Genomic DNA, 26,586 nt, shown 5'->3' with positions numbered 1-26,586 from the left:
CCAAGCTTGTAAGGACGTTTGCAAATAGGTTTCGTGCCAGGCTCAAGATCGATGACGAATTCAACTAGCTGGTGCGGAGGCATTCCTGGAAGCTCTTCTGGAAAGACGTCTTGATATTCGCAAACGACTGGAATTTGAGAGATGGCATCCAGTTCACCCTTCTCATTGAGAGAAAACAGACAGATGGTATTATCCCTAGCGGCAAAGACAATTACATCCTCAGACGAATGAGTCGATTGAATCTGCCTGGCTGCACAATCAAGCTGAGCCTTGTGCTTAGAAAGCCAGTCCATCCCAAGAATAAGATCAATATCCGAGTTACCAAGGACCATTGGAGAAGCCAAAAACTTGAAATCACCCATCATGATAGCAATATCCGGAACCATCATTCTAGAACTCAGACGCTTAGCCGGGGAACAACTTGCAATGCTCTAGGTAATGCCTTAGTACCAAAATTGTTCTCCGATGCAAAAGGGAATGACATGAAGGAATGTGATGCACCAGAGTCAAAAAGTACTTTAGTTAGAATATCGTTAACACGAAGGTTACCCATGATGACATCTGACGAGTCCTCTGCCTGAGCTGCTTTCATCAAGTTGACCTTGGCGTGCTTGGGGTTATGCTTGACCACAGCTGTACTTGCCGATCTCACAGGAGGAGGAGGAGGAGGGAGACGCCTCTGATTGAAGCATTTGTTGGCATAGTGACCCTTCTGTTGGCACTTTTTGCATGTGTCCTCTTAAAGCGGACGGTGATACGGAGCACTCGATCTTGGAGCTTGAGACGAAGTCTTGTTCTGAAAGCCAGGGTTGGGTGGGTGGGAAGATCCACTGCCACCTTTGCTCTTCTGCTGATAAGGCTGACGGAACGGAGGAGGAGGAAGCCAATACTTCTGCTGCTTAGCCACTTGAGTTGAGGAAGAAGGAGTAGCATCTCTGACTCGCTTCATGGAAGCATCACACTTCAGTTGAGCAGTCTCTTGCTTCATTGCCATGTTGTAAAACTCATCGTACCTCTTGGGCTCAAAGAGAACGAGAGCTAGCTGGATTTCTTCTCTGAGACCACCCCTGAACTGGTATATCATGCTCTTCTCATCAGGAACATCCTGCTTAGCAAAACGGGCGAGCTTCTGAAACATCTTGTTGTACACGTAAACAGACATAGAGCCTTGCTTCAGGTCGCGGAATTCCTCGCGCTTGCTTTCAACCACGCTCTGAGGAATATTATGAGCTTTGAAGTCTTGACGGAATTCATCCCAGGTAATCACACGGCCTCCTCTGGAATCTTTGTACTGCTGAAACCATTCTGCGGCCTGGTCTTTGAGTTGGAAGGAAGCGAACTTGACAAAGTCCTCAGGCCTGACGTTACTACACTCGAAATGCTTGCATATGTCCACGAGCCAATCATCAGCGTCTGTTGCCTCAACACAATTGCTGAAGGTCTTTGGCTAGTTAGCAAGGAACTGGTTGAGTGTAGCAAAGTGATTCTGATTGTTGCCTTGACCCTGGTTCCCTTGATTGCGCTCTTGAAGAAGTTGCATGATCAGCTACGTGTTTGCATTGGTAGCGGCCATCACAGCTTGCCATGCCTCCGGAGGTGGACGTGGTGGTGGCGGATTAGGATTCGGAGTCGTGCGCATTGGAGGAGCCATCCTGAAGAGGTTGACATCCATTAGCACATTGACGGACAAATATTGAAGCTGAATCAAACGGGTTGAAATTGCAACATATAGTCTTCACATCCAAACAAAATGAACGAATGTATTCCAATTGAAATGGTCACATATCCATAAATTGAGAAGCCACTTAGAATTTGAGGTAGAAGAAAAACAACAAGGTACGGAACAAGAACGAATACTCGGTAAGGATCACCCAATCTCAAACCAAATATCCGTGGAAGAAGAACTAGAGCTACAAGAATTCCCACCTATGAAACTCCCGAACCTTCTCGGTTATGCAATCATGTGTTGGGGGTACAGGGGAAGCATAATATCTCACCCAAATCTAGCAAATCCTACATCCAGTTGTATCCATCCTTCAACACATAACCGAGAAAAACTTTGGAAATCGTCTACCTCAACCTTCGAAAAGCATCCGTTATACAAATTATCGCAATACTCCCGAACTCCCGCCCCAGTACTGGGTGGCGTCGAGGTTATCTCACCAACAACTGCATAAAAGAGATTTTCGATGTCGGCGAAACTCAGGTATTCCAGAATCTCAACGATAAAATTGTGACGACAACACCTCGGAGCTCAACTCCCCGGGACACTGCCACAACCCCTAAATGACAGGAGGCACCAAGAACAATGTTGTCGTCACAAATCAATCGGAACGACTACAAGATACCCGCGTGATCCTAAAAAAAATTTAGTGAAATTTGAGAAGAGAAGAGTCAAAACTCTACGTCAGGATGCCTTACCAGAGCGATCAAGGGACTAGGGAGTAAAAAGAATTCCTAAACTCTCCCATATATATAATCCTAAATGACTCAAAACATTTTTTTCTAGACTCAACAACGCCAACGATTCGATCAAGCAGGGGGCTCCTAAGGTCGGGGAAGGCTCTGATTACCAACTTGTAACGCCCTCGATGCGGCTATATCTCCTATGTGTCGAAGCACGACTTAGAGGCATAACCGCATTGTAAGCAATGTCGCAAGTAAGGTAATCTTCACAACAACCCATGTAAATATATAAAAGGGGAAAGGATACATAGTTGGCTTACACTCGCCACGTCACACAAATACATGAATAACATTACAATCATCCAATACACTCATGGTCCGACTACGGTACCAAAATAAAGATCAACCCCAACATGCGACACGGTCCCCGATCGCCCCAACTGGGCACCACTACTGATTATCTGGGAAAGACACATAGTAATGGCGTGAGTCTTCATCGAACTCCCACCTGAGCTCAAGCGTATCACCTGGAACTGTATCATCGGTCCCTGCATCTGGTTTTGGAAGTAAACTGTGAGTCACGGGGGCTCAACAATCTCGCACCCTCGCGATCAAGACTATTTAAGCTTATAGGTAAGGCAAGGTAATATGTGGAGCTGTAGCAAGCGACTAGCATATATGGTGGCTAACCTGTTCGCGAAAAAGAGCGAGAAGAGATGGCAAAGCACGAACGAAGAACTATGATCAAGAAGTGATCCTAGAACAACCTACGTCAAGCATTACTCCAACACCGTGTTCACTTCCCGGACTCCACCGAGAAGAGACCATCATGGTTACACACGCGGTTGATTCATTTTAATTAAGTTAAGTTTCATGTTATCTACAACCGGATATTAACAAATTCTCATCTGCCCATAACCGCGGGCACGGCTTTCGAAAGTTCAAATCCCTGCAGGGGAGTCACAACTTAGCCCATCACAAGCTCTCACGGTCAACGAAGGATATTCCTTCTCCCGAGACATTCCGATCAGATTCGGCATCCCGGTTTTACAAGACATCCTCGACAATGGTAAAACAAGTCCAGCAACACCGCCCGAATGTGCCGACAAATCCTGATAGGAGCTGCACATATCTCGTTCTCAGGGCACACTCAGATGAGACTAGCTACGAGTAAAACCAACCCTCAAGTTTCCCCGAGGTGGCCCCGCAGGCAGCTCAGTCGGACCAACACTCAGAGGAGCACTGGCCTGGAGGGGGGGTTAAATAAGATGACCCTTGGGCTCCGAAAACCCAAGGGAAAAAGAGGCTAGGTGGAAAATGGTAAAAACAAGGTTAAGCATTGCTGGAGGAGTTTTATTCAAAGCGAACTGTTAAGGGGTTCCCATTATAACCCAACCGCGTAAGGAACGCAAAATCCGGGAACATAACACCGATATGACGGAAACTAGGGCAGCAAGAGTGGAACAAAACACTAGGCAAAAGGCCAAATCTTCCACCCTTTACCAGGTATATAGATGCATTAAGATAACAAGATAATATAGTGATATCCCAACAATAAACAATGTTCCAACAAGGAACGATCTCCAATCTTCACCTGCAACTAGCAACGCTATAAGAGGGGCTGAGCAAAGCGGTAACATAGCCAATCAACGGTTTGCTAGGACATGGTGGGTTAGAGGTTTGACTTGGCAATTTGGGGGGCATGATAAGCAAGTGATAGGTATCGTAGCATAGGCATAGCAAAAGAGCGAGCATCTAGGAAGCAAAGATAGAAGTGATTTCGAGGGTGTGATCATCTTGCCTGCAAAGTTGTCAGAGTTGACTTGATCCTCGTAAGCAAACTCAACGGGCTCCTTGTTCGCGAACTCGTCCCCCGGCTCTACCCAAACAAGACAAACTAGCAAAAGTAACACAATCAACCACGTGCAATGCTCAAACAACATGATGCAAACATGGTATGCTATGCGGGATGCGGTATGTGATGCATATGCAAGATTTGACAAGGAATGATTGAATCTGGCCTTAACTTGGAAATCCAAGAGTGCCACTGGAAAGATGAGGTGATTTCGGTTGAAAACGATATAAACATCATCGGAATCGGATGCACGGTTTGGAAATGGCAAGCAAAACAAATATGGCACCGGTCTGCGATAATCAGCAAGTAGCCATCTAAATGCATCAAGATAAATATGCTACATAACTCAAACATGACAACAAAATACATGGCAGTGATCCATTCATGATGCTTGACAAAAGATGAACACTGAGCTATGGCTAATTCATCCAATAACAGGTTCAAAAAAGCATGGCAAAAATGCAAATGATAACAGGTTTCAGACTTAGTGAAATTAACACAAGTCTGGAATATATCATCAGGAAGCACACTTTGGAGCATGAAAACTACATGCTACAGGAACTTAACATGGCAAAGCAAGGCATGGCATGAAGTTACTCAAAGCACTTAACAAAAGTCCCTTAGTGACCTTGAGCCAAAAGAGATCAGAAAATACAATTGCAAGCATGTGAACATGGCAAAAACATAAACAGATCTCAGACTTAGAGAAAAACTGGAGCATGCAAATCAGTTAACGAGTAGGCATGTTTACGAGATCGATGCACTCACTACAGAGCATGACATCACAAACTAAGCATACAACCATCAAGAATACATGGCATAGAAGCTAGACATGGCAAGAACAACAACATAGGATGTACGGATCAATAGCAACATCCTCGGCAAAATCGCTAACAAGTCAACAATCTGCCAGGATTCACGAAATAGCAAAAGTAGAGCTCGACTGTCTCAAGCTAGGGTGCTCCATAAATTCAAACAAAGACATGGATGGATAGAGCACCACAAGGTTAACAAATCATCCTTACTGATCATCCTCAAAATAGGCACGGATCACTAGGAAACAACATGAACATATGGCATACCGACAAAAACAGAACAATGACTTAGTGAAATTCTAAGTTCCTGAAATCGGCATTACCGATTACGCTACTTTGCAAGTTTGTGCTAGTTACCACACATATCACAAAAATACATGGTAAGCACCTCTGTAAAGATGGCATGGCATATAACAAAACTCATGTAGAGCTCAGGAGCATATCATGCACTCATTAATCATGGAAAAAATGACAAATATCTATTTGATGAAATAGATCTGCCAAGTTTATCACATAGCCCTCTTCCAACAGTATTTCAGGCATCAAGATGAGCTCAAATGAAAATGATTCAATGAGATGAAATTATGTACTCGTTGAGACGAACATTTTCATATGCTACACGTGCAAATCGGAGGTACGGATGCAGAGATACAACATGGTGAAAATCGCTAAAAAAAATAAGGGGAGAGGGGGAAAGTCAACCCTCTCTCAGATCCAGATCTGGATTGGGCTCATGCACGGAAATCGAGGTTCGTCGCCGTTCCACCGGAGTTGACGTCGGGGTCGGCTGGACTGGAGGAAGACGAGCGGGGAGGAGGCCGGAGTCGTCGTCGGGGCGGGGCGGCGCGGCGAGGGACGCCGAGGCGACGGTCGCCGGCACGGTGGAGCGGCGGTCGCCGGCGAGGAGGTGGCGAGGCGGCGGCGGCGCGAAGGCGGATCGAGGCGGTGCGAGTGAGGAGCCGGGCGGCGGGGCAGACGAGCGGCGGCGCGCGCGCGATGGGCCGCGGGGGCCGGCCGTGGGCTCACGGGCCCGCGGTGGAGGCGGCGATGTGGGGCGCCGCAGGGCTGACGTGGCGGCGTCCCATTGGTCAGCGGCGGCAGGCGGTCGTGCCCGGCCCAATTCGCACACGTCGGCGGCGAGGGGAGCAGGAAATCTAGGGTTTGAAAAGAGGGGATCCGGGATTTAGAATGGGGATCTATTTATAGGCGTAGAGGGAGCTAGGAAGCTCCAAATGGAGTGCGGTTTTCGGCCACGCGATCGTGATCGAACGACCGAGACGATGAAGAGGGTTTAAGTGGGTTTTAGGCCAAATTGAAGGGGTGTTGGCAACACACACGAGGACTTTTCGGTCCCTCGGTTAACCATTGGAGTATCAAACAAAGTCCAAATGACACGAAACTTGACAGGCGGTCTACCGGTAGTAAACCAAGGCCGCATGGCAAGCCTCGGCCCAATCCAGAAATGTCTAACCCCCACACACGAAAGAGGTAGAAAGGGGCACCGAAGGAGATAGGAGCACCGGAATGCAAAACGGACAACGGGGAAAATGCTCGGATGCATGAGACGAACACGTATGCGGATGCAATGCACATAATGACGTGATATGAGATGCATGACAAAAGAAACAAAACACGGAGACAAAACCCGAACCCGAGGAAAATAAAATAACTTAGGCCGGAAACGGCAAGAGTTGGGATACATATACGGTAAATTACATCTGGGGTGTTACACTGTGCAGGAACCGAGCCATCATTGGAACCGCCTCCCTCCAATATGTTCACACACATCAAGCATATATGATCTTTTGGGGAATTTTAGTTCTCGACTCCTAGTTCTATAAGATTATATATGTGGTGATAAAAAGTCCCGAAAGAGACTGTTGGGCCTCTTCTTTGATTGAGAACCATACAGTCATACCGCAAACAGATAAAATGTAGCGGTTGAAAATAATGTAGAATAATATTCTCTAGTACTTTTGTTTCGCAAAAAACAGTAAATTAAAAAATGTAAAATAAACTGAAGCAACATAATTTTTGAAGAGCACAACAGAAGCAAGCCACTAATTTCATGCAAGCGGTCTTGCATGACCAATGCCAACTATCATTATTACAAATTATTAGAATGTCGAGGTAAGTAGTAGTTTATCCACCAAACTGTACTACAGTACTAAGTTTTATTTTGTTCCAAACTGTGTGTCAGTTCACATGGACTCAAGCTTATATGTGGTAACTTCGAATCGACAAACAAAAGGGATATCTTTGAACAGTTAAGTAGGCGTATAAATTCCTATACCATAGAAAGAGATGTAAATATAAGAAAACTTGTCAGCAAAAAAATCATGGAACTATATTCAAATTCATGCTTGAATTTTTACTCTCAGAAAATTGTAAAATTTCCTACATGTAACTTTCTACCTGCAGACCCATAATTTTTGCAAAATTTGACCTACACCTGTATCTCAAATCTTGTTTCCAATCCTAATGAAAAGCTGCCACACACTGAGCAGTGCTTACCACGGTTGGCAAACCATGTTATAGAAACCAGATGCACTAGAATTCTAGAAATCCTGCTGGGCAGTAGGATTTCTGACATTAGCAGGTTTTGAACAACATCATTGCTATTTAATAAAGGCTAGAATCTAAAGCTTGACTGAAGAACATAGCATAAATGAACTTGACTAAGTAAATAGATCAACAACTCGTTTGCTGGTAAGTACCCAGATTTTGATATTAACAAAATCTAGACCCCAAGAGCAATGATACTGACAGCAGTGTAAGAAATCTTTAGGGAGAAAGGTAAATTGGCTATTTGAAATTCCATAGCTGAGGTGATGTTTCCCGTTCCCATGCTCTAGCATCACCAGATCCAAGCATCCCCAAACAGAATGGCGCCGCTGCCGGCTGTCCCGCCTCCCGGACTCCCCTCCTGAAAAACATAAAGTCGAATAAAGTAACTCAATCGCTGAAAGTTCTTTCTTATCAAAGGTGTCATGTATGAATTTGTTGAGAATGATAACGATGTACTACTAAATCGTAACTGCTTCAGTAAAATAAAAACAACATAATCTCTTGGTGTGCAGAATGGAATATAGATGCACAACTACCCAAAAAGTGTGTATGAGGAAGGGAGATGTGATGTCAGCTCTGATTGCCATGGTTCAATCACTCCACCAACACACACAAAATGGTGTGGATGTCATCCCCGGTAGCAAGGTTTTTTCTTCTTCTCCTTTCTGACATTCTCACTTCCTCTATAATGACTCAGGGGATCAAACTCACCAGGAGCTGCTGGTGTAAAAAATTTCAGCAGAAGCCACACCCGCTAGGCCTCATCAGACTGCAACATCAACCATCTAACCATCAGTCAATCAGAGTGTAGCAAAGGAGGAAACACGCCACATCAGCGCGCACGCTGCTTCCGGTTTTGAAGCGATTCACATCCAACGATAGTGCTACAGCGCCGTCCTGCATGACCGAACGAGCATGAGCTGCTTGAGGGGTTCCGGGAGTGCGTCAACGAGGCTGGCGCCAACGGCGAGCCGCGAGCACTGTGCATTGTAGGTGACGTGAAAGCTCCGGCCCGGTGGATGGGATATGGCTGGAACAAAGAATCGTTGTAGTTCCTCAAGTTGGCAAGTCTCACGATGATGGCAACTGCCCGGTTAAATTGAAACTGCAGGCAGTACACCTGTGATCCTCCGTTGCATCAAGCATCGACCATCATGAGATCGATTCCTTATTTGATCTGAAAACAGTGATTATATTCGCTATAGTTGTTATGATAACCTCTTAATATTTTAGTCCAAGGTATAAGCCGATACTGGTGGACAAGATTGAGAATCTCGGTGGAGCATACTACATGTTTTTGACCCACATGTATGTTCAGACTTACACGGTTCTATATTTATCTTTGTTATTCTTTCAAAAGGCAAGATGGTTGTATTATTCTTAAACTTTAGAGAACGAAGCTCGTATGTTGTTCTTTGGAAAGACAAGATGGCTGGATGGTAATGATGTCATTAATTAACGATCATTTTACCAATAGTTATGTGGTTCCATACTGATCTTCTCCTAATCATCTAAGGTAAGATTCACTCATGAAAATGAAACCATTTTATGTTGGGCTCGGTCTACTTGTTGACCAAACTGCTAAAGGCACTATTCACTGGCGACCATGTCGCAAAATCAGAATATTCAAACGAACTGAATCTCTTTCAGATGTACAGCAAGCGATCAGGTAGTACAATCCACCCTCTTCTCCCTAGTCTTTCAATTGTAGCACAGACTTAAACGGTTAAACCTAAATCCTAGTTGATGTATATATATTTGTTACACAAACTTGAAGTGAATTTGCAACTGGATAGTTACTGGACCTAGATTTTGAGTGGTACATACCTGGTAAGCATCCCTTCAAACTATTGCATACATAATATATATTACCAAAATTATGTTTGATATCTGGATTTGCTAGCCATCTCGTAAGATCTTCGTCAATTGCTTCTTGTTAACTGCACTAATTTGCGTCTCTCCAAGGCATGGCTATGATGTACAGGCAAAAAATGCTACTATTGAGTCTCTGCTAGCTAACTATACAAAAACTAAGGTACCATTGGATAGTACTCCGTATGAGGAAGATGGAGAAGAAAGAGACAGGGAGAGGTTCCAATGGGTTGGTGATCTGTTTTAGATCGATACCTGGAGAGGTCATGGCCTCGGCGAAGCTACGCCCAGCCTTATGAGGCGCAAAGGCGGGGCGCCATCTCCGCCGCACACAACCAGGCTCTCCGCCTGTGCTCCAGATTGGAAGGGGAATAGGGAGAGGCGATCTTCAGCCGAAATCTGAAGTGGAGAAGGAGGGGCGTAGGATGGAGAGGGAGAGGCGGCCCGTAGGCACTATGGGGAACCAAAATTTATGGAGGAGCTCGTCGAGGGCCGACAACCTTGGCCAGGCGGCTGCAATCCCGTCGATATCGGGGATGTAGGACTTCGAAGGCGGCTGGCGAGACCTCCATGGCCACGACGGCGGCCACCTCCATCGCCAGATCCAGGGCGGCTTGGGAAGGGAAAGGAGCAGCGTGCTTTAGGGCTGCGCGGACGGCGTGGTGGTTGCAGAAGAGGGGGGCGGCGGCGGCGGCGCTGGAGGGAGTTGGGGTCATAGGTATTGGGGAGATGCCCGTGTCCGTGTGGCATGCGCCTGTGTTTTTTTCTAAGTCTACTCGTGCAGAACGAAACGTTTTTGACTTAAAAAGTACTGTGGGTTAAATTAGCCAGAATACAGGGACCTTTGTGTAAAAACGCCGTGACGGTGAACCTGAAGACTCAATCCGTGCTTTATTATTAGGGAAAGATAAGTACAAACCCGTGATCACCTCTCAAGTGATCACGGCCCGATAGTATAGCTGTTGGGGAACGTAGTAATTTCAAAAAAAAATCCTACGCACACGCAAGATCATGGTGATGCATAGCAACGAGAGGGGAGAGTGTGATCTACGTACCCTTGTAGATCAACAACGGAAGCGTTTGGTTGATGTAGTCGTACGTCTCCACGGCCCGACCGATCAAGCACCGAAACTACGGCACCTCCGAGTTCTAGCACACGTTCAGCTCGATGACGATCCCCGGGCTCCGATCCAGCAAAGCGTCAGGGAGGAGTTCCGTCAGCACGACGGCGTGGTGACGATCTTGATGTTCTACCGTCGCAGGGCTTCGCCTAAGCACCGCTACAATATGACCGAGGTGGAATATGGTGAAGGGAGGCACCGCACACGGCTAAGGAACGATCACGAAGATCAACTTGTGTATCTAGGGGTGCCCCCTGCCCCCGTATATAAAGGAGCAAGGGGAGGAGGCCGGCCGGCCCCTATAGGCGCGCCAGGAGGAGTCCTCCTCCTAGTAGGAGTCCTCCTCCTAGTAGGAGTAGGACTCCTACTAGGAGGGGGAAAGAAGTGGGGAGGGAGAGGGAAAGGGGGGCGCCGCCCCCCCCCCTCTCCTAGTCCAATTCGGACCAGGGGGGAGGAGGCGCGCGGCCCACCTCTGGCAGCCCCTCTCTCTCCACTAAGGCCCATATGGCCCATTACTTCTTCCAGGAGGGTTCCGGTAACCCTCCGGCTCTCCGGTTTTCTCCAAAATCACCCGGAACACTTCCGGTGTCCGAATATTGCCGTCCAATATATCAATCTTTATGTCTCGACCATTTCGAGACTCCTCGTCATGTCCGTGATCACATCCGGGACTCCGAACTAACTTCGGTACATCACAACTCATAAACTCATAATATAACTGTCATCGAAACCTTAAGCGTGCAGACCCTACGGGTTCGAGAACAATGTAGACATGACCGAGACACATCTCCGGTCAATAACCAATAGCGGAACCTGGATGCTCATACTGGCTCCTACATATTCTACGAAGATCTTTATCGGTCAGACCGCATAACAACATACATTGTTCCCTTTGTCATCGGTATGTTACTTGCCCGAGATTCGATCGTCGATATCTCAATACCTAGTTCAATCTCATTACTGGCAAGTCTCTTTACTCGTTTCGTAATACATCATCTCGCAACTAACTCATTAGTTGCAATGCTTGCAAGGCTTATGTGATGTGCATTACCGAGAGGGCCCAGAGATACCTCTCCGACAATCGGAGTGACAAATCCTAATCTCGAAATACGCCAACCCAACATGTACCTTTGGAGACACCTGTAGAGCACCTTTATAATCACCCATTTACGTTGTGACGTTTGGTAGCACACAAAGTGTTCCTCCGGCAAACGGGAGTTGCATAATCTCATAGTCAGAGGAACATGTATAAGTCATGAAGAAAGCAATAGCAACATACTAAACGATCAGGTGCTAAGCTAATGGAATGGGTCATGTCAATCAGATCATTCACCTAATGATGTGATCTTGTTAATCAAATAACAACTCCTTGTTCATGGTTAGGAAACATAACCATCTTTGATTAACGAGCTAGTCAAGTAGAGGCATACTAGTGACACTCTGTTTGTCTATGTATTCACACATGTATTATGTTTCCGGTTAATACAATTCTAGCATGAATAATAAACATTTATCATGATATAAGGAAATAAATAATAACTTTATTATTGCCTCTTGGGCATATTTCCTTCAGTCTCCCACTTGCACTAGAGTCAATAATCTAGATTACACAGTAATGATTCTAACACCCATGGAGCCTTGGTGCTGATCATGTTTTGCTCGTGGAAGAGGCTTAGTCAACGGGTCTGCAACATTCAGATCCGTATGTATCTTGCAAATCTCTATGTCTCCCACCTGGACTAGATCCTGGATGGAATTGAAGCGTCTTTTGATGTGCTTGGTTCTCTTGTGAAATCTGGATTCCTTTGCCAAGGCAATTGCACCAGTATTGTCACAAAAGATTTTCATTGGACCCGATGCACTAGGTATGACACCTAGATCGGATATGAACTCCTTCATCCAGACTCCTTCATTTGCTACTTCCGAAGCAGCTATGTACTCCGCTTCACATGTAGATCCCGCTACAACGCTTTGTTTAGAACTGCACCAACTGACAGCTCCACCGTTTAATGTAAACATGTATCCGGTTTGCAATTAGAATCGTCCGGATCAGTGTCAAAGCTTGCATCAACGTAACCTTTTACGATGAGCTCTTTGTCACCTCCATATATGAGAAACATATCCTTAGTCCTTTTCAGGTATTTCAGGATGTTCTTGACCGCTGTCCAGTGATCCACTCCTGGATTACTTTGGTACCTCCCTGCTAGACTTATAGCAAGGCACACATCAGGTCTGGTACATAGCATTGCATACATGATAGAGCCTATGGCTGAAGCATAGGGAACATCTTTCATATTGTCTCTATCTTCTGCAGTGGTCGGGCATTGAGTCTTACTCAACTTCACACCTTGTAACACAGGCAAGAACCCTTTCTTTGCTTGATCCATTTTGAACTTCTTCAAAACTTTGTCAAGGTATGTGCTTTGTGAAAGTCCAATTAAGCGTCTTGATCTATCTCTATAGATCTTAATGCCTAATATGTAAGCAGCTTCACCGAGGTCTTTCATTGAAAAACTCTTATTCAAGTATCCCTTTATGCTATCCAGAAATTCTATATCATTTCTAATTAGTAATATGTCATCCACATATAATATCAGAAATGCTACAGAGCTCCCACTCACTTTCTTGTAAATACAGGCTTCTCCAAAAGTCTGTATAAAACCAAATGCTTTGATCACACTATCAAAGCGTTTATTCCAACTCCGAGAGGCTTGCACCAGTCCATAAATGGATCGCTGGAGCTTGCACACTTTGTTAGCTCCCTTTGGATCGACAAAACCTTCTGGTTGCATCATATACAACTCTACTTCCAGAAATCCATTCAGGAATGCAATTTTGACATCCATCTGCCAAATTTCATAATCATAAAATGCGGCAATTGCTAACATGATTCGGACAGACTTAAGCATCGCTACGGGTGAGAAGGTCTCATCGTAGTCAATCCCTTGAACTTGCCGAAAACCTTTTGCGACAAGTCGAGCTTTGTAGACAGTAATATTACTATCAGCGTCAGTCTTCTTCTTGAAGATCCATTTATTCTCAATTGCTTGCCGATCATCGGGCAAGTCAACCAAAGTCCATACTTTGTTCTCATACATGGATCCCATCTCAGATTTCATGGCTTCAAGCCATTTTGCGGAATCTGGGCTCACCATCGCTTCTTCATAGTTCTTAGGTTCATCATGATCTAGTAGCATGACTTCCAGAACAGGATTACCGTACCACTCTGGCGCGGATCTCACTCTGGTTGATCTACGAGGTTCAGTAGTATCTTGTTCTGAAGTTTCATGATCATCATCATTAGCTTCCTCACTAACTGGTGTAGGTGTCACAGAAACAGTTTTCTGTGATGCACTACTTTCCAATAAGGGAGCAGGTACAGTTACCTCGTCAAGTTCTACTTTCCTCCCACTCACTTCTTTCGAGGGAAACTCCTTCTCTAGAAAGTTTCCGAACTTAGCAACAAAAGTCTTGCCTTCGGATCTGTGATAGAAGGTGTATCCAATAGTTTCCTTTGGATATCCTATGAAGACACATTTCTTCGATTTGGGTTCGAGCTTATCAGGTTGAAGCTTTTTCACATAAGCATCGCAGCCCCAAACTTTCAGAAACGACAACTTTGGTTTCTTGCCAAACCACAGTTCATAAGGCGTCGTCTCAACGGATTTTGATGGTGCCCTATTTAATGTGAATGCGGCCGTCTCTAGAGCGTATCCCCAAAACGACAGTAGTAAATCAGTAAGAGACATCATAGATCGCACCATATCTAGTAAAGTACGATTACGACGTTCGGACACACCATTACGCTGTGGTGTTCCGGGTGGCGTGAGTTGCGAAACTATTCCACAATTTTTCAAATGTACACCAAACTCGTAACTCAAATATTCTCCTCCACGATCAGATCGTAGGAATTTTATTTTCTTGTTACGATGATTTTCTACTTCACTCTGAAATTCTTTGAATTTTTCAAATGTTTCAGACTTGTGTTCATTAAGTAGATATACCCATATCTGCTTAAGTCATCTGTGAAGGTGAGAAAATAACGATATCCGCCACGAGCCTCAATATTCATCGGACCACATACATCTGTATGTATGATTTCCAACAAATCTGTTGCTCTCTCCATAGTACCGGAGAACGGTGTTTTAGTCATCTTGCCCATGAGGCACGGTTCGCAAGTACCAAGTGATTCATAATCAAGTGGTTCCAAAAGTCCATCAGTATGGAGTTTCTTCATGCGCTTTACACCGATATGACCTAAACGGCAGTGCCACAAATAAGTTGCACTATCATTATTAACTCTGCATCTTTTGGCTTCAACACTATGAATATGTGTGTAACTACTATCGAGATTCATCCAAAATAGACCACTCTTTAAGGGTGCATGACCATAAAAGATATTACTCATATAAATAGAACAACCATTATTCTCAGATTTAAATGAATAACCGTCTCGCATCAAACAAGATCCAGATATAATGTGCATGCTTAACGCTGGCACCAAATAACAATTATTTAGGTCTAATATTAATCCCGAAGGTAGATGTAGAGGTAGCGTGCCGACTGCGATCACATCGACTTTGGAACCGTTTCCCACGCGCATCGTCACCTCGTCCTTAGCCAATCTTCGCTTAATCCGTAGTCCCTGTTTCGAGTTGCAAATATTAGCAACAGAACCAATATCAAATACCCAGGTGCTACTGCGAGCATTAGTAAGGTACACATCAATAACATGTATATCACATATACCTTTGTTCACCTTGCCATCCTTCTTATCCGCCAAATACTTGGGGCAGTTCCGCTTCCAGTGACCAGTCTGCTTGCAGTAGAAGCACTCAGTTTCAGGCTTAGGTCCAGGTTTGGGTTTCTTCTCTTGAGTAGCAACTTGCTTGCCGTTCTTTTTGAAGTTCCCCTTCTTCTTCCCTTTGCCCTTTTTCTTGAAACTAGTGGTCTTGTTGACCATCAACACTTGATGCTCCTTCTTGATTTCTACCTCTGCAGCTTTCAGCATTGCGAAGAGTTCGGGAATAGTCTTATTCATCCCTTGCATATTATAGTTCATCACGAAGCTCTTGTAGCTTGGTGGCAGTGATTGGAGAATTCTGTCAATGACGCAATCATCTGGAAGATTAACTCCCAATTGAATCAAGTGATTATTATACCCAGACATTTTGAGTATATGCTCACTGACAGAACTGTTCTCCTCCATCTTGCAGCTATAGAACTTATTGGAGACTTCATATCTCTCAATCCGGGCATTTGCTTGAAATATTAACTTCAACTCCTGGAACATCTCATATGCTCCATGACGTTCAAAACGTCGTTGAAGTCCTGATTCTAAGCCGTAAAGCATGGCACACTGAACTATCGAGTAGTCATCAGCTTTGCTCTGCCAGACGTTCATAACATCTGGTGTTGCTCCAGCAGCAGGCCTGGCACCCAGCGGTGCTTCCAGGACGTAATTCTTCTGTGCAGCAATGAGGATAGTCCTCAAGTTACGGACCCAGTCCGTGTAATTGCTACCATCATCTTTCAACTTTGCTTTCTCAAGGAACGCATTAAAATTCAACGGAACAACAGCACGAGCCATCTATCTACAATCAAGCATAAACAAGCAAGATACTATCAGGTACTAAGTTTCATGATAAATTTAGGTTCAATTAATTTACTTAAAGAACTCCCACTTAGATAGACATCCCTCTAATACTCTAAGTGATTACGTGACCCAAATCAACTAAACCATGTCCGATCATCACGTGAGATGGAGTAGTTTCATTGGTGAACATCACTATGTTGATCATATCTACTATATGATTCACGCTCGACCTTTCGGTCTCCGTGTTCCGAGGCCATATCTGTATATGCTTGGCTCGTCAAGTATAACCTGAGTATTCCGCGTGTGCAACTGTTTTGCACCCGTTGTATTTGAACGTAGAGCCTATCACACCCGATCATCACGTGGTGTCTCAGCACGAAGAACTTTCGCAACGATGCATACTCAGGGAGAACACTTCTTGATAATTAGTGAGAGATCATCTTATAATGCTACCGTCAATCAAAGCAAGTTAAGATGCATAAAAGATAAACATCACATGCAATCAATATAAGTGATATGATATGGCCATCATCATCTTGTGCTTGTGATCTCCATCGAAGCACCGTCATGATCACCATCGTCACCGGCGCGACACCTTGATCTCCATCGTAGCGTCGTTGTCGTCACGCCAATCTTATGCTTCCACGACTATCACTACCGTTTAGTGATAAAGTAAAGCATTACAGCGCGATTGCATTGCATACAATAAAGCGACAACCATATGGCTCCTGCCAGTTGCCGATAACTCGGTTACAAAACATGATCATCTCATACAATAAAATTTAGCATCATGTCTTGACCATATCACATCACAACATGCCCTGCAAAAACAAGTTAGACGTCCTCTACTTTGTTGTTGCAAGTTTTACGTGGCTGCTACGGGCTTAAGCAAGAACCAATCTTACCTACGTATCAAAACCAGAATGATAGTTTGTCAAGTTGGTGCTGTTTTAACCTTCGCAAGGACCGGGCGTAGCCACACTCGGTTCAACTAAAGTTGGAGAAATTGTCACCCGCAAGCCACCTATGTGCAAAGCACGTCGGGAGAACCGGTCTCGCGTAAGCGTACGCGTAATGTCGGTCCGGGCCACTTCGTCCAACAATACGCCGAACCAAAGTATGACATGCCGGTAAGCAGTATGACTTATATCGTCCACAACTCACTTGTGTTCTACTCGTGCATATAACATCAACATATAAAACCTAGGCTCGGATGCCACTGTTGGGGAACGTAGTAATTTCAAAAAAATTCCTACGCACACGCAAGATCATGGTGATGCGTAGCAACAAGAGGGGAGAGTGTGATCTACGTACCCTTGTAGATCAACAACGGAAGCATTTGGTTGATGTAGTCGTACGTCTCCACGGCCCGACCGATCAAGCACCGAAACTACGGCACCTCCGAGTTCTAGCACACGTTCAGCTCGATGACGATCCCCGGGCTCCGATCCAGCAAAGCGTCGGGGAGGAGTTCCGTCAGCACGACAACGTGGTGACGATCTTGATGTTCTACCGTCGCAGGGCTTCGCCTAAGCACCGCTACAATATGACCGAGGTGGAATATGGTGGAGGGGGGCAACGCACACGGCTAAGGAACGATCACGAAGATCAACTTGTGTTTCTAGGGGTGCCCCCTGCCCCCGTATATAAAGGAGCAAGGGGAGGAGGCCGGCCGGCCCCTATAGGCGTGCCAGGAGGAGTCCTCCTCCTAGTAGGAGTCCTCCTCCTAGTAGGAGTAGGACTCCTACTAGGAGGGGGAAAGAAGTGGGGAGGGAGAGGGAAAGGGGGGCGCCGCCCCCCCTCTCCTAGTCCAATTCGGACCAGGGGGGAGGAGGCGCGCGGCCCACCTCTGGCAGCCCCTCTCTCTCTCTCTCCACTAAGGCCCATATGGCCCATTACTTCTCCCGGGGGGGTTCCGGTAACCCTCCGGCTCTCCGGTTTTCTCCGAAATCACCCGGAACACTTCCAGTGTCCGAATATAGCCGTCCAATATATCAATCTTTATGTCTCGACCATTTCGAGACTCCTCGTCATGTCCGTGATCACATCCGGGACTCCGAACTAACTGCGGTACATCAAAACTCATAAACTCATAATATAACTGTCATCGAAACCTTAAGCGTGCGGACCCTACGGGTTCGAGAACAATGTAGACATGACCGAGACACGTCTCCGGTCAATAACCAATAGCGGAACCTGGATGCTCATATTGGCTCCTACATATTCTACGAAGATCTTTATCGGTCAGACCGCATAACAACATACATTGTTCCCTTTGTCATCGGTATGTTACTTGCCCAAGATTCGATCGTCGGTATCTCAATACCTAGTTCAATCTCGTTACCGGCAAGTCTCTTTACTCATTTCGTAATACATCATCTCGCAACTAACTCATTAGTTGCAATGCTTGCAAGGCTTATGTGATGTGCATTACCGAGAGGGCCCAGAGATACCTCTCCGACAATCGGAGTGACAAATCCTAATCTCGAAATACGCCAACCCAACATGTACCTTTGGAGACACCTGTAGAGCACCTTTATAATCACCCATTTACGTTGTGACGTTTGGTAGCACACAAAGTGTTCCTCCGGCAAACGGGAGTTGCATAATCTCATAGTCAGAGGAACATGTATAAGTCATGAAGAAAGCAATAGCAACATACTAAACGATCGGGTGCTAAGCTAATGGAATGGGTCATGTCAATCAGATCATTCACCTAATGATGTGATCTCATTAATCAAATAACAACTCCTTTTTCATGGTTAGGAAACATAACCATCTTTGATTAACGAGCTAGTCAAGTAGAGGCATACTAGTGACACTCTGTTTGTCTATGTATTCACACATGTATTATGTTTCCGGTTAATACAATTCTAGCATGAATAATAAACATTTATCATGATATAAGGAAATAAATAATAACTTTATTATTGCCTCTAGGGCATATTTCCTTCAATAGCATGGCAGACGGACAAGAATGTAGGGCCACTAATGGAATAACTAGCATCCTATACTAAGCATTTAGGATTGTAGGTAAAGGTAACAATATTAGTAGCAAAGACAGGCTATGCATTAGAATAGGATTATCGGAAAGCAGTAACACGCTACTCTACTCTAATGCAAGCAGTAGAGAGAAGAATAGGCGATATCGGGTTGATCAAGGGGGGGCTTGCCTGGTTGCTCTGGCAAGAAGGAGGGGTCGTCAACACCGTAGGCGAACTGGGGGTCGCCGACAGTCTCGGGGTTTACCGGATATAAGTAACGGAGGGGGAACACAACAAATAACAGAACAATCAAAGCATCACAAAGCATAACATGGCAATACACGGTGCTAGGGGTGACCTAACGCGGTACTAGGTGTTACCGGCGAGGGGGGGTAACATCCAGGAAAGATTTCCCAGTGTTAGGCATTTTCAGGCAGATGGACCGGAGGGGAATGTTGTATGTTCGCTATGTTAGGGACGTGTGGTGGACGAACGGACTGCGTATCCGGATTTGTCTCGTCGTTCTGAGCAACTTTCATGTACAAAGTTTTTACATCCGAGCTATGGTTTATTTTATATTAATTTTAAAAGATTTAATCAATTTTCTGAATTTATTTATCTAATTAATTCTAACATTATCCAGAATAGTGTCCATTCATGTCAACATGATGCAATGATGAGGTCATCTGTCAACAGTGCGGTTGACTTGGTCAACTAACGTGTGGGTCCCAGTTGTCATAGACTGTTAGCTACTTAACCTAGTTAATTAGTTTAATCTAAAAAGATTAATTAGGTTAAGCTAAATAATTGAGTTAATTAATTCATTTATTAATTAATTTAATTAGTATTTCGTTATTTAATTCTTCTTTTCTTCCTTTTTTAACAGGGGCTAGGCCCCTGCAGACAGTGGCCCAGAGGGCCAAAGCGGGCGCGCGGGTGGCCGGTGCGGGCGAAGGGGTGCCTGCACGCTCGTGGCGACCAGGGAAGGGGGCGCGGCCGTGGTGGCTGCCAGAGCAGGGCAGCGCAACGAGGCCAGGCGGGACGGCGCGGGTAGAGCCGCAGCAGGCCAGCACAGCGCATGGTGTGTGCGGCGGGGCGACGAGGGAGTTGCGCAGGGGCACTGTCCGGCGTGGGGTCCTGCGGAGGCGACGCGAGGCGAGCGCGGGAAGAGGAGTCTGGAGGCGGGCAGCGTGCAAGTGGTAGCGGGGGCCGCGTGGGTGGCATGGTGGAGCGGACGGCAAGGGCAACAGCAGCAGACAACAGCGCAACAGCAGCAGGAGCAGTAGCAGGCAACGGCGATGACGAGCGCGACGGAGGCGTGGCCACGGGGAGGAGCAAGCGGGCCAGCGGGGGTGCGGCCTCATGTGCGCGGTAGCGCAGCACGCGTAGGCGGGCATGGCTGATGGCGTTGACCTACTGGGGGCGTGCTGAGCACGACGCGAGGCTCGGACGTGAGCCGCGCGTGTGGTGGCCACGGTGGTGAGGTAAACAACAGCGACAAGCACGACCGTGACGGGGGCACGTTCGATAAACATGAAGAGATGAGAGGTGCGCGAGCTCACAGTGAAGGTCGGAGGGGAGCTCGGGGGAGCCTGGGTGGTCGAAGGGCGACGGATCGAAGCGATGGTCGTGGCTGATTCGGTGAGGGGAACGGTTGCGGGCGACGTCCCGGGTGCTCGCCGGCCTCGATCTAGTGGTGCAGTTGATGATGCGGAGGGCGGCATAGCTGCTGGACGACCCGGTGCAGCTCGGGGTGGCGCTGGAGCATGTAGACGCGACAGCGAGGCGACGACCACACGGTGAGAGGTGGGATCGGGAAAACGGGGGCCCAAGCGGGGGTCTCAGGGGGACGAAGGGGAATCGAGGCGGAACTGGACGAGAGGGGTCTAGGATTTTCCGTGGACTCCTTTATAGTTAAGGGGGGCACGGATGGCCGCCACGCATGCCAAGGCGCGGCCATGGCTGTGGATGGCTGCCACGCCTCTGTTCAGTGAATGGAGGTAGAAGGAGAGGGGGAGTTGGGCTGGCCTAGCTTCTGTTGCTAAATGCGCCAAAGTGCATAGTGCCATATCCAATCTTCTTATTCTACTACTATTTTGCATTTCTCCTCTATTTCTATTTTTAAGTTTGAACCAAATGAATTTTGTTGTAGATGAAAATTTTCTCATAATTACTTCGCAATGTTTTGGATCTACCCACAAAGTTTAGAGGCATTTTGAAGTCATCTGAATTATGTTTTGAGTTTAAATGGCTCTCATAAGTGGTGTTGATCCTATGTTTTAATTGCTAGGGACATTTTGGGCAACCAAAAGGAGTTGGCATTATTTTTACCAATACTTGGGGATTAGTTAGAAAATGGTAAACATTTTGTTTTATATTTTGAAGAAATATTAGTTTGACTTTGATTTAAATTTTGAATTTTGAACTTGGTTTGGATCAAAGTGATGTTTAGCAATTAATTGCGCTGACATGGCACCATTAGCATGTGATGACTGTAGCTGAACTACCGGGGTGTTACACGTAGCATGTTGATTTGTTGCTTGCAATATGCCTAGTTGTTATTTTGGGCAGATTATCATTATAACTTGTGTTGATTGTAATTGTTGAATTGTTGCTCCGTTTTGATCATGTCCTGTATGAAACTTGCTTAGAATTACATGTAGTTTCATCATCTCATGTTGCATCCTTGATTTGAGTCTTTGTGGTCGATGTTTGCATGCATTTTGCACCAGTGCCATCTTAAATTAGTTTTGCTCATATCTTTTAGACTATAGTTCCGAATTAAATTATCTACATATGTTACTTGACTAGAAAAACGTGTATGTCATCATGGTGCCCTTTAGCTTGCTGTTTAATGACTAACATTGTGTTCAATTCATATCAGTATCAAATTTGAAATTTGCATATGGGGACTTTCGAGAATTGTTATGTGTTGTTTTCAGCGTCCTTTAAACTTGCTTTGATGTGAGGCTCTTTCATGCATCATCTCTTTCCATGAGTAACAACATTTAACCTTGTCATGCATCATAGTTGGTTGTGCAACATGCCATGTTTATGTGTGTGTTTACCGTGTTGCTTGCTTCTTTCCGGTTGTACTTCTTCTCGATAGTTCCTGGTTTTGTTGCGATTTTGAGAATACTTTCGACTATGTTGGCTAATCTACTTCATGGACTCGATCTTCTTCCGAGCGGGATTTTAGGCAAGATGACCATTACATTGGATATCACTAATATCTTTGCTTTGTTAGTTGTCTTGATGCTATTGCTATGTCGCGCTACCTACCACTTGCTTGTCAAGCCTCCCAAATTGCCATGAAATAGCCTATAAGCTTTTCCACCATCCCAGTAAATCATTGATTGGTTATGTTACTACTTTTCTCATCCCCTCTTATAGCGTTGCTAGTTGCAGGTGTAGTGCAGGTTGTTCCATGTTGATACATGGACATTATTGGATATCACAATCTCTCTTATTTTGTTAATGTATCTATATACTTGGTAAATGGTGGAAAGCTCGGCCTTTTGCCTAGTGTTTTGTTCTACCCTTGCCGCCATAGTTTCCGTCATACTGGTGTTATGTTCCTTGATGAGTGCTCCTAACACATGTGGGTGTATGGGAACCCCCTGACCAATCGCTTAGGAAAGAACTCTTCTAGCAAGGTCCAACTTGGTTTTAAAATTTGCCAACATAATAATACTAATTTGTAATAAATTCACACGTAGGGATTTAGTGCTACCCAAGGATTCTTAATTCCACCTAATACAGGTGGGCCAATGCTGACGGTGTTGGTCCCCAAAAAGGAAACCTGCAGAGCCACTACGGGGAATCTCGAGGATTGGTTTTTACTCGTAGCTTGTCCCATCCGGTTGTGCCCTTAGAACGAGATACGTGGCTCCTATCGGGATTGTCGTCACATCGGGCGACCTTGTTGGTTTAGTTTTTACCATTGACGAGAGGCGGGTCCACTGGTATTCCTTATCGTAAGCATCGTATTCTTCATGGTGTGAGGATGTTCCATCGGATGCACATGGTAATTTATGGACCACTTGGAGCACCCCTGCAGGGTTGAATCTTTTCGAAAGCAGTGCACGCGGTTATGTGGCGACTTGGAAATTTATAATATCCGGCTGTAGAGAACTTGAAACTAAACTCGAATTAAAATACACCAGCCGCCTGCGTAACCGTGACTATCTCTTTTTGAGGGAGGTCTGGAACATAATACGGTAGGGTTATGCTTGACTCGTAAGTAGTTCAAGATCAATTATTGATCATTACCAGTTTGTGACCGTTATGCTAGTTTACTCTTCTTACTCTTGTACTCATAAGTTAGCCACCATGCAATGCTTAATGCTTGCTGCAATCTCACTTATCCATTCCATACCCATTAAGCTTTGCTAGTCTTGATACCGATTGTAATGGGATTGCCGAGTCCTAGCGGCTCACAGATTACTACAACAACAGTTGCAGGTACACGTAATGCAATGATTTGACGGGAGAGCGATGCTTGTTCTATTTGGAGTTCCCCTTCTACTTCCTCTTCTTCATCGATCTTGGTATAGGTTCTTGGTCGGCAGCCTGGGCTAGCAGGGTGGATGTCATTTTTGTTTTACATTTGTTTTCATCCATAGTCGGATGCTGCTCTTCTGTATGATGTTTGATGTATCCGTGTGGCAATTGTACGCCTTTGTATGTATTCCCATCTATTATGTACATGGTATGATGTAATGATATCCACCTTGCAAAGCATCTTCAATATGCGCTTCTATCCTTGGTGGGACCTTTGAGTACCTCGAGGATAGGGACGCATATTGGGAGTTACAATAACATCGGGTGTAAGGACAAAAAATTGAGCATGGCATCAATAGGTTACAAAAATTTGAGCATCTTCTCTGCTTTGACAAAGCATCAGGAGACACAAATTTGAGTGAATACTCCACTATTTTTAGTGAGCACTGCGGTTTGACAGTACTCCACTAGTCAGTTTGATCTGGTATTATTGTCAGCTTGATCTTTTCATTATCTCTGAATTTCTAAATAGAGTCTACATGCTGCAAAAATTTGAGAAAACTACTAAATTATTGTTGTCATTGGGAGATACTAACAGTAGCCAAAATCTTGTGTATTATTAACCAATCCAAACAGCAACAAAATGGTGGCAAGGATAATCCTAATGCTTTATTCTACTTGAAAACTTAATGAAATTGAAATGTTTTCCTTTGGTATGCAAATAGCCGATGAGTAGAATGTCTTATTTAGGCACTGTAGTTTTCAGTATTCTGTACAAACTGAAAACTGATTGTGTTAGACTAGGAGTACTTGCTTGTGTTAGACTAGGAGTACTTGCTTAAGTCATCTACAGATTGGCCATACTAGGAGTACTTGCTTCTTAATTTTGGCATTTTCTCATTTTGTTACTAGGACTAGTTTCTTATCTGAATGAGTATGAGTTAATACTAATTTCTAATTGTGCTCACACCAAAGAGTTTCTTTGACGGTAGCAAACAATAATAATAACAACATAGAAAATTAGTGTCAATGGAATGTTAACACTAAATAAAACGGTTTCAACAAGATAGCTTCAAAATACAGTGCCTATCCCAAAAACCACTGTATATTGAATCTATACAAAATTCAGATTGTCTAGATGATGCAGCAAGAACATTTAGTCTCTAATGTGTTCACCAAAATTCAGTTTTGTATAGATGATGCATCAGGAGCATTCAATGTTCAATTTTGACCAAAACTTAAACATTTAACTTGTGAGTAAATCTCTGATTACCAAAACTCTGTCAATGTGAGTAATTCAACATTCACAGTGACCAAAACATTCTATCTCAGCCTTTTCTAGAAATGGTGCCATGGTAGCCATTTCTAGTTTGGATGCCATGGCAGCCATTCATCTTTTGTCATTATGGTACTAAACACACTCATCTTTTGTCATTTGTCATTGAACCAGGGAATGGATATAAACTTGACACCAACTGAGGAAGAATACAAAGGTCTTAATCTGAACTTGACTCCTCCTGATGAAGAAGACAAAAGTCTTGAATTGAATTGGCTTCCTAAAGAGGAAGAAGCTCAAGAGGCTCAAAAAGATGTAGAAGTGGAAGAAGCTCAACAGGCTCAAGAAGATGCAGAAGTGGAAGAAGCTCAAGAAGTTAATGCACAAGGTATTTAAAAAGGAGGGAGGTGTCAAACAAGGAGATGTTTGGTATTTATTTTTCTTTGCGATTAATTGAGCTTAGAGATGGACAGGTTCACCTGTATGACAGGGTGATCATTGCGACTATGTTGGATGTTCACCTGCGAACAATTACAAGAATATGGAACCTAGCCAAAGAACAACTTTCCTTAGGCCAAGAAGTTGATGTTTCAAGCAAGAAGAAGAACAATGGTAGGAAGAGGAAAGAGGTAGATCTATCAACAATTCAACAGAAGCAGAACAATTCGTTCCCTCTCAAGGTGTTTAGGTGTTCCCTGATCAACCCTGCACAAGAGATTTCAATTACAAGAGTTGAAACGCATTACGAGCACCATCAAACCCACCCTCAAGCTACAAAACAACACTACTAGTGAAAAGCCTGGCAGTAGCGCGGGGAGCCGCGCTACTCCTACGACGCAACAGCTAACTTTTAGAAGTAGTGCGGGTTGACCTGTGCTACTGTTATATATGGGTAGCAATAGCAAGCTGTTCTAAACGGTGCTACTGCTAAGTACACGATGCTGCTAAGTACATGAGGCGGTGGTTCTGATTCCTCTCTCGCACTAGCGTGAACCTCAAGTAACTAGCTTCTGCTTCTTGTCTACTTTTGAACCCTTTAGGGCTGGAGCTCCCGAACAGCTCCACTTGCGCCTAACACTTAGGCCACTCGTTGTACACTCCCGGAACGTTCCCTATGTACACTACATAGCACTGCTTCTTCGCCTCAAGGATCTAGGTACCTGTTAGAGATGCATCTTCATCAAGAGAATCTACAATCACATGCAACAAAATACACTTGAGCAGCATGAAAAGAAAGGGTTAGCAAATAGATGCAACATATAGTAAACATAAATAATCAACACAGTTTCATCGTACGCAAACTAATTAACTAGAGGTACGCAGGTCATCGTACCCAAACTAACAAAGTATTGTTAAATAAGTTCGCTATGGACCATGGACATCACAAACTTTCATCGCTACAGAAAGTATACAAGTTCAAATGACACATCATCATCATCGACATCGACAATCACTAGAAGTCCCATCCATCCATATCATCGAGGATGCACCCTAGCTTCTTGAACGGCGTCAGGTCCTGACATTACATGCCTATGTGAGTTCGCACGTCAGCTCATGATATAGGGCCGTGGTGGAACATCCCCTTCTCTT

At 44.8% G+C, this 26,586-nt stretch overlaps 1 long non-coding RNA gene across 1 annotated transcript; it reads right to left on the bottom strand.

Moving 5' to 3' along the window:
• Positions 1–7,632: 7,632 nt before the first annotated feature.
• Positions 7,633–10,284, bottom strand: LOC125537075 (uncharacterized). Its single transcript, XR_015616396.1, has 2 exons — positions 9,772–10,284; positions 7,633–8,002 (listed from the first exon to the last, which is right to left on the bottom strand). It is a non-coding gene; the product is annotated as an uncharacterized LOC125537075 (long non-coding RNA).
• Between the last annotated feature and the right edge of the window lie 16,302 nt (positions 10,285–26,586).

Source organism: Triticum urartu, chromosome 2A (genome assembly GCF_056163025.1).
Source record: "Triticum urartu cultivar PI428250 chromosome 2A, HENAU_Tu73, whole genome shotgun sequence".
Lineage (NCBI taxonomy): Eukaryota > Viridiplantae > Streptophyta > Magnoliopsida > Poales > Poaceae > Triticum > Triticum urartu.
The sequence above is the reverse complement of the archived record's forward strand: the minus strand, read 5'-3'. Positions and strand labels throughout refer to the sequence as shown.